The sequence below is a fragment of the Parambassis ranga genome, chromosome 5 (genome assembly GCF_900634625.1).
Source record: "Parambassis ranga chromosome 5, fParRan2.1, whole genome shotgun sequence".
NCBI classification, from domain to species: Eukaryota; Metazoa; Chordata; class Actinopteri; family Ambassidae; genus Parambassis; species Parambassis ranga.
Window position 1 is genome coordinate 12,009,543 of NC_041026.1, and position 11,478 is coordinate 12,021,020.

The window sequence follows — 11,478 nt, forward strand, 5'->3', positions numbered from 1 at the left end:
ATTTTGACAGCATTTATGGAGGAGGTTATGACATAGCAGGAAAATTAGCCAGTTGTGAGATACTTCCAGGATAAAGGCTTTATCATATCATATATCATTAATAAAGGATTATAAATGACTACATGCTTTAAATGTAGCTTGATACAGGTGAGCAGGTCAGGCTTCTTCATGCAGCCTCTCACAGACCAGCCACTGTAGCATTCAGGCAAGAAAGAAAAAAAGTTTCAGTTGCAACTTTGGTGCTGCGGTGGGGAAACAAACAGCAGGAAATGTGGGTGGTTTTAACAAGAAATGGGTTTCGCTTTGCGTTCAGAATCAGTTAAGGTTTCTCTTTTATGCTGACTGTACTGCATATAAATGTATTAGTTCATCTAGAAAACAGATTATTGTCAGCAGATTTTAATAGGGTGGATAGCTGTTTCTTGGTAATCAGTTGTAATCATGTTGCTACTGTCATGTTTTGGAGGAGAGGATGCTTATGTTTCAGAACAAAGATGAGCTGTTTCACATGACAGTTTGCAGTGTGTACACATGTACACAAAACGCAAACTGGAGGTGACAAAATATATCACATAGGACACAATGTGAAGCACGGAGCACAGTTGCGGTTTCACACCTGTGGATACATACGTAATCATGTAATATATGCAATGTCAGTTGTGGCGACCTCGCTTGCAGTGGCTATTTTATCCATTTCCTGTTTGATATTTTAGATAATGCAATGATTAAAGTGATTTTTAAAGCATGGGGGATTTACTTATTCACATGCAAAATGCATGTTGTTTCTTTTTATATTTTAAGTACAGAATAGATGCCTTTGAGTGTCATTTATGTACATGTTACTGTACTAACTAAAAGTTTGTAACTGATTTTAAATTGCTTTGGATTACCGCCACATGGTCTCACATTATTGTTGCTGTGAGTCTCTGATGGTGATGTTTTGTGAAGCTCTCGTTTTTCCAGGATCCTTTCACGGCTCACAGCACTGAGTTAGTGAGAATCGGACCAACAGATTCTCTTCAACAATTTAAACTGAATCGTGCAGACTTGAAAAGTGTGCTCTTGGATTTAAGAATTTAAAGGTAGTGTTCGAAAGTGAACACACGCCTCTTTCTCTAGGAGCTCACCCTGAAGCCCTGCCTCCCAATCAAATGGACGCGCACCTGAAGTACCTGAAGACGAGCTGCGGTCTGTGACTTCGGCCATCATGCACGTACCTCTCTGCAGAGCAGGAAGAGAGTGACAACCAGCCAATACGTGCAGGGTCCACCCGGAGGATTGGCTGATGTTTTTAGCGTTTTATAGCTTCCACAGATGATTCATATTCTTTGTTTTATCGTGAAACTGCCGAACTAATTGGTTGCTATCGGATTGTAAAGAGAAGTTACACTAATTTAACAAAACGTGCATTAGAATGAAATCTCCTACCCTACCTTTAACTGTATTCTGATTAATACTGAAACTAATGAAACAGTTACAGCCTCTCAAACGTTGCATAATAAATACCCAGGATACCTCTGTTACATATTTTTCATTGCATTCAGCGTGTATATATATATATATATATATATATATTTATATATATATATATATATATATATCGTTTGTTATATCATAGCATTCACTGCTTTTTCCAGAATCCAGTATTGCATGTTTTAATATTTCTGACTGAAGTCCTGTAAAGTCTTCTGTCTAAAGAGAAGAAAAAATGGATTCTGCTCTGCTGATGTGTTTGCTTGTATAAAAATTGTGGTTAAGAGCATTAAGCCAATGGTGACCGAAAGACAGACATATTCGAGGAGAAGTTGGTCTCCTCACCACCCCCTCATTTGTCTGGGAGCTGGATAGCCCCCCCCCCATCCTCATACAAGAACCCTACAGTCCATATACTGACTAAGAGGTAAAATAATAAAGCCTCACATTTCTCCATCTCAGCAGTTCTTAAGTCTTGACTTGAAGTGGAGATGAGTCAGATTCAGAACCACACACATAACTATTTTCTCATCACTTGTGCAGTTTGCTGTGAAAGTCAGGTTTCTTTATGGCCTGGATCACCTCAGACTGCAGCCACAGAAACAAGACCAGCCATACGCAGTCATTTCAGATGTTTGTTAAACGCCGCAGCTGCTCTATTTGAGCAATATCGCCCACACATGCTGCACCTTAGATCCTCCAATAATTGCATGTTGGAGAGAGTGTTAGAAAGAAACGGTTGTGTTATTGCAATAAGGTTCTCGTCCAGATGTTTGGGATTAAAAGCTTGTTATGAAAATACAATATAGTTACATGGGAAGTGAGGTATTCGGCTCTGTCATGCACATGGCATGCAGCGCTGTTTAAATACACTTGGAGATGAACTGGGAAAGGTTTCAACTGAATACAGTGCAACATGTTGGCATGTTGTATAATAGACAGTCAGACAGCATTTGGTTGGCAAAAAAGGGGTTATGTTCTTAAAATCAGCACCATAGCAACCAAGCTGTGGAACACGCTCTGCCAATATACAGGAAACATAACATCACAATACATTTTAATGACTTGTGCCATACTTCATCGTGGCTGTGAAACAGCACTGATTGATGCACTCCAGTAATTACCACACACACAGAGAGAGAGAGAGAGAGAGAACATGCAGGAAAATACATACCGGTACATTAAATGGTTATTTTTTCTTCTCCAGATGCAAGGTGGTTTCAAAATGACACATTTCATGTCCTTCTTTAAGCAACATACAGTAAAAACACATCGAAAATGGCTGAGACGTGCCCACTCTAAAAATGAAACACTGTTTTTTTGGACATGAAACATGATGGCTACGTGCAGTTTATGCTTCACAGTGGCAGATATCTCCAAGAATTTCTGATAGTTCTCTGTGTCGGAGCAGAACCTCTACCCCAGAAACTGGGATTGTGTGAACAACGTGCTGTCAGTCCTTACAACACTTCTAACCAGACACAGACGAACAGTCAAAACAGTGGTGTCTCCAGGCCCCCAAAAAACCCAAAAAATCAGGGAAGTTAGAAAGCAAAGTAACAGCCTCTGTCTTCTGAGATACAAAAGGAGCGCTGCTGCTGGACAACCAGGAAAAAGATCACACTAGAAACAATATGATAAAATATAAAATTAAGAGGATTCAGTGTGGGAAGACAGGACAACGCTATGATGACGGCAGCCATCCAGCAATGCTGATCGCCTTCACCCATCACTGTTGTTCATCGTTGTTTTAATTACTGTTAAATTACTATTTATTAACTGACAATATATATATCCACTATAATATAATCACAACTGTTTCGTCTTGCTTGACAACTTTAACAACCTGTCATGTTTCTCCCCCCCCCTCTCTCTCTCTCCTTCATCCTCTCTGTCCTGTCTCCCTCTTCTTCTCCTCCTCCACCCAGCCGACTGTCAGCAGGAAGGTTCTTCCTTATGAGCCGGGTCCTGCTCAAGGTGTCTTTCTGTTTAAAGGGAGTCTTTTCTTGCCACTTAAGATAGTTCAGGCTCTGGGTCTCAATTCTGATTGTAATATGCGCTTTATGAATAAAACTGAATTGAATCCAGAAATGTAGATTTGAATGCAACACACTTGTTTTGGCACCCTTGGACCCCTTCCTCCATCCCAAAATGAACAAGGATACTAAAGTTTGGGGGTTTTACCTGCCAGCATGTCATGACTAATAAACTAAAGTCTGAGTTTCTATGTATGTGAAAATAGTCAGATTTTTGCCATTTGCATGATTTATGTTCTTAAATGACAAACTACATTGTCTGGTTTAGTCATTAGGAGCTCCATTGTGTTTGACACATGGTATGCCATGCTCCAGTAGACTCCCTCTTTTTCTTTTTTCTTTTTTTTAACCAATTATAGTGTTTATGTACCTGCAGAATCCAGAATGCTTTGTGCATGATAGTAGCTCTCATATTTCAGGTCCAATATCTCGCTCTATCTTTAAACCCTCTCACTTTCTATTTATGTCTATGTGACAAACTTCTTTTTTTCTTCCCAAGGGACATTTATTTTTGTCAGGTGCATCTGCATTCATTAGAATCAAACGCAGCAGAATGTTTTTCCTTCTTTTCCTTTAGTTTTATCTCTCCCTGTGTCTCTTCCAAGAAACGATACTTTCCATCACTCACAAAGTGTTTTCAATCAGTCGGCTTGGTTTTAAAGAAATTGACTTAAAAGGCTTAGAGCAGGTGAGAAATGTGTGGATTGAATTTTAACTTGGGGTGTAATTCAAAAAAAAAAAAAACATCACCCGGAGCTGAATCATTCACATAAAGATGGAGGTGTGGATGAAGGCCACCCTGTGTTTTACACATAAATATGTGTGCTGTGTTTGAAGTCTGAACATTACTTATTGATTCTTTAACAGAAGTTGTACTACATTAACTTTTTTTTTTAATGGATGAGCTAACTTGCCATAGAAACGGGCTCCAGCTCCAACTAAGCAGTAGAGCTCCATCTGAGTGTGACTTTGGACCATTTTCCAGAAACACTGAAAACTAAATTCACAGCCAGCAAAGTGAACTTTATCCATCTTTGGTTCCTAGAAATGCATAAATACATGCCATAAAATAAATAAATAAATAAAGCAAAACGCCAAATACAAACAGATTTTATTTCTCCAACTACAAAAACAACACTAAAATTCAATATCCATATTTGTAGTTATTTTTTAGGCATTAAGTTTGGTTGAGTTATGTTATGTTAGTTAAAAAAAAGACTTTTAGATTGAATGCAGACATGTTCGTCAATCAAATAACAAAATGTATAAATCACAGTGTTTATCCTGGGATGTTTAACCTTTAATAAAACACTTTATCCTCAAATTACTCTGTGACAGTTCATTCATAAACAGATGGTGTTTACCTACATCTAAATTTCTATAATTTCTGAACACTTTTAGCCCTCCTTTATTTATGTTTGCTCAGGATTTCAAAGATAAACCCTCTGTACCCTACTGTCCTATATTTTGGGGAGTAAATAGGGTCAAAAGCTGTGACATTTTGTTGCCATGGTAAACAGGCAGCACTCTATAGCTCTCTCCAGTTTACAGTTTACACTGGAGACTTCTGTTAAAGGTAGGGTAGGAGATTTTGAAAGTAAACACACGCCCCTTTCTCTCGGAGCTCACCCCGAAGCCACGCCTCCCAATCACATGGACGTGCATTACCTGAAGACGAGCTGCGGTCTGTGACTTCGGCCATCATGCACGTACCTCTCTGGTGCGCACAGAGCAGGAAGAGAGTGACAACCAGCCAATACTCCGTGCAGGGTCCACCCAGAGGATTGGCTGATGTTTTTAGGGTTTTATAGCTTCCACAGATGATTCATATTGTTTGTTCAAATGCGAAATTGCCGAACTAATTGGTTGCTATCAGATTGTAAATAGAAGTTACACTAATTTAACAGAAAGTGCAACAGAATGAAATCTCCTACCCTACCTTTAAATGTTAGTCTCATGTCTGTATGATGTCAGGCTTTTGGAACAAACACTTTTAAACAGACTGCAGCAAAGGCAGAAATGATGCATTTACCTTGTGAGGTAGACCGAGTCGGTCCCTTTTACCAGGATTCTACCAGGATTTGCACTGATTAATGTCCTGTGAGGCTCTAACTACTGGCACTTATGGGCGTATTTTAGGTGCTACTGCAGTCTGTTGTGACAGACAGATGCTTCATCCAATCATCTGCCAAGTATTTTTCAAAAATGTCTGCCCTTTTCCAAACGATCTCCCAGATGGTTCTGTGTATCAAACCATCTGGTGTGTCAGGTTAAGAGAATAGGCCAAGGTTTTCAAGAAAAGAATTCATCCTCTGGGAACCATGAATGTCCGAGTAAACTTCCACAGCACCGCATCCAATAGATGAGATATTTCAGCTAGGAGCTGAGTGACAGTCCACAGCCATCTCCTTTGAGAGCACGACCTCCAAAATGGACTCATTTTTCTTTTCCGGGGCTTCTGTTGTTGCAGCTATAAAATATAAACATGTTAGGAGCCCAGAACCTAACACTACCGTAATTTACTGGCCTTCTTTAATCTGAACCATAAATTCATATTAGAAACAGTGCAAGTTAATCATTCATTAGTAACTTTAATTGCATTTGTTACCCGTGAGCGAGTAATGACTTAAATCCTGCTTTCTTCTCACACCCACATACATGCAGCTTGCGGCCTCTTCTTTCTCTACTTGTCAGCCTCAGATAATAAACACAGGAGAACATTCTGGAAAAAAAACAACGCTGTTTTTTCATACGTTTCTTTTTGAAAACTGGATTATCAAATTAATGGAAACTGCTCAATAACTGCTGCAGTGAGGAATGCTTCCCACCTAATTGAATTAGGGTTTTTCATTTCTGTGATTTCTGTGTTTGTTTTTGGCAGCTGCCATCTGTTTGCCTGGGACCAGCTCTATTAATAAGCTATTCAGATTGAGATGGGGCTTTATTCCAGCAACTGTTTCTCACCTCCTCTCTCCCTCCCTCCCTCCCTCCCTCCATCCCTCTCTCTCTCTCTCTCTCTCTTTCCCCTTTTCTCACTTCCTCACTCACTCAAATGATTGTCATGGAAATCATCAGAGGTGCCAAACCACAGACAAAAGAAAGAGCTTTAACATACACCTGAGCCAAAAAGAACAGAACTGTAGTCTAATTACGATGGGAACAATTAAGACTGTGCATATTTATTGACAGGGGACTTCACACAGGAGCATATGCTCATGAATACCAAAAAATGAAATGAAGGCAGGGTGGAGTATGGTAGTGGTGGTGGTGGGGGTACAAGCAGTGTTGGATCAGAATGTCTATAAGATGATGTTACTATGAAAAAAAAGTGTTAAATAAATATTGTTTTTAAACTGCTTTCGGAAGACATGTGGTCCCTTCTTAATGTCTCAAATAAAGAAAAAGAAACTTGTCATCAGTGCGCATTAACCCTCTCTCTCTCTCTCTCTCTCTCTCTCTCTCCTGTTGACATTCTCCCTTTCATCGCGTTCAAGAACAAGAAAGTCCAATCTGGGCTTTGCTCAGTATTCTGATCACACACCTCTCTTCTCCAGTAATACAAGTCTACTTTAAAATTCATAACTACATTTGGAAAGAATAAAAGGGTGCCCTGATGGAATATTTCCAAGGAGCTTACTTGAGCGAAAATACAATTCGCTTTGGCATATTTAATAACCCTAACCTGCTCTTTAAGACATACAGTAGTAATAACAATATAAAAAAAAATACTGGCAACTGACAGGAAAAAAAATTTAAGCTAAGCCTTAGCATGAAATGAGCACCTATAATTCCTGCCTCTAGGAGGAGGATGAGGAAAATGAAGGAGACAAGAGACGATGGTGAGAATCCTTGTCAAAGTTAGAAAGAGTCAGCTCAGCTCTGCTCTCATTCTCTGCTTTTCTTTCCCTTCTCCTCTTCTTCTGCCCGGGAGGCAGTTTGAATTGAATCAAACAACCTAGATTGATTAAGCTCGGATGAATGACTTTCCAATGACACAGGATTCAGCGTTAGCCTCAGCCCATCCCTCTGTACATATTTGACATGGTTATTGAGGAGTTGATGTGAAAGTGATTGCACAGTTGCTTCCTCTGGGTTGGGTGCGAGCTTGAAAAACGTTCTAGTTACACTAAATGTTGTCGCCTTTGTTCAGTTCCTTGAAAGTCCTATTTGATTCCTGTTGAATCCTGCTTTGATTTGAATGCCTCTCAGGAAGAAAAGCACAATGGATGAGTGTGAGAAAATAGATAACATGCTCTTCCAATTGGAATATGAATTGCTCTGCTTGAGCCTTAGTATTAATCTCTTGTCCTCTTTCCTCTCTCTAGCTCTTTTGTGTTTTTGGGAGGTGGGGGGGGGGGGTACTGAATATTGTGGGATGTCCTGTTCTGAATTTGGTCAGGACCAATCAAAGCCTAAATGTCCTCTCTCTGTCTCTCTCTCTCTCTCTCTCTTTCTCTCTCTCTTCCTGCTCTTTGTGAGTCTGCTCTATGGAGGGACAGAGACCCCTACTGTTTCTCTAGGTGCATTCCATCCTGCCAAAGCTGAGCGCTTCTCCCCTCCCTCAGTGCTCTACTGCCCCCTGCCGGCTAGGGGTAGATTTCAAATGATTACTAGGAGCCTGCTGCATCTTTCATTATGATGTACAGCCATGTTTCTGTTTCTCAAAATTAACAGCAAGTTAATTGACATCACTAGTAAATGTTACATTATGTAATCAATCTAATTTCTCAGAATATTATTTTATTTTATTTAATATTTAAGTCTTTTAATATTCTAATAAATCCACCATACATTGTACTTGATTAAAACGGCCTGTTTCGCTAAAAGTAACTTAAAAAAACTTTCAAATGACGCCAGAGAGACCTGTTTGCGCATGCCCACACATACGACCGCCATTTTTGTGTCTAGGCGAGATTATTTTTTCATTGTGGGTCCTGGAGTTGCAGCTCTACAAATGCATTCAGAATATTGGTAAGTAAACTCTTGTTTACTATTTGTGTGTTGTGGGTTTACTTTAACATTGTTATGTTTACCCTTCAGAATGTATTTTGAGGGAAATAGGTAGTCATAAGTACCTGCTGTGTGCTACATATCATTATTTTTTTAGCTAACTTTGCTTAAGTACAGCGTGCTTCAGATCAGTGACACACCTGTAGATGTTGTTATACCTTGCAGATATACAAGCGGCTTAACATTCAGGGATTTTGCTGCAGAACGATTTAAGCGGCGGCCGCGTCCGCCAAATGTGTGTCACATCCTGCCTGCGGACAAATCTTGACAGGTGCTTTCTAAATCTTAAATATTTAAGTATTTTTACTGGTTCTCGAATGAATTCATGTGGCATGTAACAGCAATTGTGACATTATGCCGATGCGGTGGCGCAGTACCGGGAGAAATACTGTTAAAACTACCATAGAAGAAGAAAAGAGCCCTAACGACCGTAGCGGCGGCTTGTTGTTATTATTATGCGCACTGTGGATGCGCAGATGTCCACAGCGGTCACAAACGATAACGATGTTTTGTCTTTGCGGAGCTGAATCTGGTATCTTATCTTATCTTATCTTATCTTGGCTTAGCTTAGCTTAGCTTAGCTTATCTTATCGTTTTTGTACGTCATCTCTGTTACAGCAGTTAGCGAACATTGAACAGCAGTGTTAAGCAAGCTACTCTAATGTAAGCTAGCTAAGCTACTGGTTGTTCTGCATTAAATGAGGCTTCGCTACATTAAAACTACCTCCCAGAGAAATGTTGCTAGTAGTTACACAAAATGCCTAAAGTAGCTCCAGCACTTTTATTTTGATATTGGATTTGTGTGAAGCAGGCTTCTGTAACTTGTAAATATTTAAAATAAAACAGAACAATACATATTTTTATTAGGATCAAAGCACCTTCTACATCGTAGTAGCCAGATTTGCATATTATTTTACCAAAATTTTAAATAATCACCAAATGTTTGAGAGCAGCTGCTGCTTCTTCTACTTCATCGTCATCTTGTCCTCATCAGATAACAGTGACCCTGTACGCTATATATGTGAATGACCCACTACCAGATCACTAAAAGAGCTTAGCAAATGAAAGGCTATGATTCTGACATCAAGATGCTACCACCAATGATACCACTTGGAGCGATGCTAACAGTGAGACTGAAGTAATTTATTCATGAACATTACATTGGTTTAGGACATACAATACAGAGATGAAGTTGGTACAGTCTAAATGGTATTGGTTCAGATTATCTTTACATTGATGAAGCTTTTTTGTGCCATTTTCTTCTGCATATGCCAGATGAATACTGAATTTCAGCATTTAAGAACAAACCCTGTATTTGAGAAGAAGGGATGTGTTCCTGAAGAGAAACATCTGGAGATCTTGCAATAAAGTGAGGAAGGAAGGAAGAAAAGGTACATTTGTGTGTTCAGCAACCTCAGTCTGTCTGTCCCAGTCTTAAGCTGTGAAATATTGTAATACTGTGAAATGGAATCCAGGGAAATATGGATATATTCTAAGGGTGGATATAGAGTTGTATTTGTTAGTCAAAACACTGAATTATTTTAGATAATGTGTCCCAATGTTTCTGAAAATGGGGTTTGTACAAACTTGCATTAACACCAAAAGGAAAGTTATATGCTTTGCTCAGTATGTAAGCAGCACAACAACTGCAGCTTTAGTCCTTTGTAAGTGAACTCTGGATCACCTTAGCCTCAGCAGTGCAAAAAAAGTATCTGACGTCAGCATGGTGTTGATGCTTAAAGTACTTGAAAATGTAAGATTAAGAATTAATCCTCAAGGGGAAATGATCTTTAGATTTGTTTTGGTATGTAAACAGGATGAATGTTTCTCATTAAGCTTATACCATAAGACTAAATAAATAACATTGTCAGATGTTCTTTTCTTTTTTCCCCCAATTGTCTTGCAGGATATCAACTGCAAAAATCTCTGGAGGGACCTACAGAAGTCCCCATTGGGCAACAGGGAAGGTTGAGCAGCTGGACAGTATGATGACTTAACATTGGCGTTTTAAGCTTAAGCTTGTGCAGGTATGCTAGGAGTCCATGTACTTCACTTCACCACAAGCTCATTCAGATAGTACTGGGTGGTGTCTGCTTTCCCCTTGTGTGTTTTTTCAGCTGCATATGTGAACAGTATGTAGTAACATATGTTTTCATGTTTCCAATATATTGTAGTGTGAGCAGATTATTATTTTATTTGAATGCATTAAGCTGTGTATACATAAATTTACTATATACTGTATTTGTTACAGTTAAATGATGCTCATTATGGCTGTGGCCATTTTTTGTTGACTTATTTACTAAATTAAACTTAATTATTAAACAATTTAATTTAGTGTAGTGCACAAAAATGACTTAGTTAGAATTACTAAAGAAATCATTAATTTTATTTTTTAGCTAAAACTGCTTGTGTAATATGTTTGAAATTACTCAAAAATATTCTAGATATCAACTTAAAAAATGTATCTGGATTTAGGTAAACATTCACTTTCAATACAAAATGAAAGTGACAAAAATGTTTTTATAATTTTTTTTTCAGTGTATGTCCCTCACCTATAACATGACTTCACATATTCTTTGTTTGACTAATTAATTTGAATGGATAGCCCTTTCAGTAGATGTCCTATTTTTAAACGGTTAAATTAAAGTGTTATAATAAATAACTACTGAGGATGCAGACCGACTGGGCACAAGCCCAGTTTGTCCATTTGGCAACACATTTTACAATTTACTGCTCCATTAGAGCTTTCTAAAATGAGCATCACCTTTTTATGTATACCAGCTGTGTAACAGTATGATGGCTATTATCATCAGTACTATCATTAATGTCATTCTGAAAGCTGTGAATCTCTTCCTGAGGTCTGATTGAATCATCAAACTAACAGCTGCAGATTTACTGGAGGCTTCAGTCAAAATGTTCAATTTTCAAAAGGTCAGGTGTGACAGTAAATGCAGATTAT

General features: G+C 38.7%; 1 long non-coding RNA gene across 1 annotated transcript; it reads left to right on the forward strand.

The window, feature by feature from the left end:
• The first annotated feature begins 8,942 nt into the window (after positions 1-8,942).
• Positions 8,943-10,546, forward strand: LOC114436182 (uncharacterized). The gene is made up of 3 exons (XR_003670678.1): positions 8,943-9,051; positions 9,795-9,910; positions 10,426-10,546. It is a non-coding gene; the product is annotated as an uncharacterized LOC114436182 (long non-coding RNA).
• The last annotated feature ends 932 nt before the right edge of the window (positions 10,547-11,478 follow it).